The 2,500-nt window shown below is 55.3% G+C and overlaps 2 non-coding genes and 1 pseudogene across 2 annotated transcripts in view; all 3 read right to left on the bottom strand.

Moving 5' to 3' along the window:
• The window catches only part of LOC146143728 (large subunit ribosomal RNA), a 3,288-nt pseudogene extending 3,240 nt beyond the window's left edge, over positions 1 to 48 (bottom strand).
• Positions 49 to 296: 248 nt separating this feature from the next.
• LOC146143727 (5.8S ribosomal RNA) lies at positions 297 to 450 on the bottom strand. The gene has a single exon (XR_014501234.1). It is a non-coding gene; the product is annotated as a 5.8S ribosomal RNA (ribosomal RNA).
• A 247-nt stretch (positions 451 to 697) lies between these two features.
• The window catches only part of LOC146143726 (small subunit ribosomal RNA), a 1,811-nt gene continuing 8 nt past the window's right edge, over positions 698 to 2,500 (bottom strand). The window contains exon 1 of the ribosomal RNA XR_014500409.1: positions 698 to 2,500. This exon is cut by the window's right edge and continues 8 nt beyond it. This is a non-coding gene — a ribosomal RNA (small subunit ribosomal RNA).

Here is a 2,500-nt window from a genome sequence, read left to right as displayed (position 1 = left end):
TAGTAATATGCTTAAATTCAGCGGGTAGCCTCGTCCGACCTCAGGCCGAAAGTAAGGACCGGGACTATTCTTCCCGTTCCGCGCTCGCCGTCGGCGCCGCGCGCCGCCGCGCACCTCGATTCCCGCCCTTGAGCCGCCAGCCGTTGGCCTCTTCGAGGTCGACTCGCCGCCGCCGCGCGGGATTCTGGTCGCGATCGTCGCACATCGTGCCGTGCTGTCTTGAGCGGGACGGGCGCTCGCGCGTCCGACGCCGCAGCAGCCGCGCGGAGAAATCCCCGCGCGGAACGTTTGCAACGCGACCCTGAGGCGGGCGCGGCCCCGGGATTGACCCGAGGCCGCAATTTGCGTTCAGAACGTCGATGCTCAATGTGTCCTGCAATTCACACTAATTCACGCAGCTAGCTGCGTCCTTCATCGACTCACGAGCCGAGTGATCCACCGCCAAGAGCCATCCACGATTGTTTCGCTCGCACAGTGCCTCGCACTAAAGGGTGACAAAATATACCGCGCCGAGCGGTCGGCCAGGCCGACGCTTGAAGCCGGAGCGCGCGGCACCGCGGCACTCGACGCGCAAACATTACCGGGTGACCGAATCGCCGGCCGGCGCGCCGCTCCTCGCGGGTCGGGCGCCGGGTAGCAAAAACTTTTTCTCTCGCTTGTCCGAGTTTCGCGTTCGCCGAAGCGTTTGCGAGACCGTTAATGATCCTTCCGCAGGTTCACCTACGGAAACCTTGTTACGACTTTTACTTCCTCTAAATGATCAAGTTAGATCGTCTTCTCGGACGCCGGCTCGACCGTTGCCGGCCGCGCCAGGTCCAATCGGAGGACCTCACTAAACCATTCAATCGGTAGTAGCGACGGGCGGTGTGTACAAAGGGCAGGGACGTAATCAACGCGAGCTAATGACTCGCGCTTACTGGGAATTCCTCGTTCAAGGGAAATAATTGCAATTCCCTATCCCTAGCACGACCGGGGTTCAGCGGGTTACCCAGACCTGTCGGCCAAGGCGAGCACATGCTGATCCGGTCAGTGTAGCGCGCGTGCGGCCCCGAACATCTAAGGGCATCACAGACCTGTTATTGCTCAATCTCGTGTGGCTAAACGCCACTAGTCCCTCTAAGAAGTTAGACGCCGACCGATTGGGTCGCGTAACTAGTTAGCAAGCCAGAGTCTCGTTCGTTATCGGAATTAACCAGACAAATCGCTCCACCAACTAAGAACGGCCATGCACCACCACCCACAGAATCAAGAAAGAGCTCTCAATCTGTCAATCCTCACTGTGTCCGGGCCGGGTGAGATTTCCCGTGTTGAGTCAAATTAAGCCGCAGGCTCCACTCCTGGTGGTGCCCTTCCGTCAATTCCTTTAAGTTTCAGCTTTGCAACCATACTTCCCCCGGAACCCAAAGACTTTGGTTTCCCGCAAGCTGCCGGAGAGGTCGTAAAACTAACGCCCCCCGATCGCTAGTTGGCATCGTTTATAGTCAGAACTAGGACGGTATCTGATCGTCTTCGAACCTCTGACTTTCGCTCTTGATTAAAGAAAACATTCTTGGCAAATGCTTTCGCAGTCGTTCGTCTTGCGCCGATCCAAGAATTTCACCTCTAACGGCACAGTACGAATGCCCCCGTCTGTCCCTCTTAATCATTACCTCGCGCTCCGAAAACCAACAAAATAGAACCGAGGTCCTATTCCATTATTCCATGCACCATTATTCAGGCGAATCGCCTGCTTTGAACACTCTAATTTTTTCAAAGTAAACGTTCCGGCCGCCGCCGACACTCAGTCAAGGGCACCGGCGGAGAACCGGAGGTGAGGCCAGGACGGCCAGTACACGCCTTGCGACGGACCGGCCGCCTGCGCCCAAAATCCAACTACGAGCTTTTTAACCGCAACAACTTAAATATACACTTTTGGAGCTGGAATTACCGCGGCTGCTGGCACCAGACTTGCCCTCCAATGGATACTCGTTAAAGGTTTTAAAGTGTACTCATTCCAATTACAGGGCCTCGTTTAGAGTCCTGTATTGTTATTTTTCGTCACTACCTCCCCGCGTCGGGAATGGGTAATTTGCGCGCCTGCTGCCTTCCTTGGATGTGGTAGCCGTTTCTCAGGCTCCCTCTCCGGAATCGAACCCTGATTCTCCGTTACCCGTAAGAACCTCGGTAGGCCAGTACCGTACCGACGAAAGTTGATAGGGCAGACACTTGAATGATCCGTCGCCGGTGCGAGACCGTGCGATCCGCAAAGTTATCCAGAGTCACCAAAGGTTGCGGGCCGAAGCCCGGTCGGTTTTTGGTCTGATAAAAGCACGCCTCCCGCGAGGTCGGCGCTTCACGCATGTATTAGCTCTAGCATTTCCACAGTTAACCACGTAAAACGTACGATCAAATGAACCATAACTGATTTAATGAGCCATTCGCAGTTTCACTGTACGAGAGCTCGTACTTAGACTTGCATGGCTTAATCTTTGAGACAAGCATATGACTACTGGCAGGATCA

The sequence above is a fragment of the Ascidiella aspersa genome, chromosome 5 (assembly GCF_963924565.1).
Source record: "Ascidiella aspersa chromosome 5, kaAscAspe10.2, whole genome shotgun sequence".
NCBI lineage: Eukaryota > Metazoa > Chordata > Ascidiacea > Phlebobranchia > Ascidiidae > Ascidiella > Ascidiella aspersa.
Note: the sequence above shows the minus strand (reverse complement) of the source record. Positions and strands in the feature narration are given on the sequence as shown.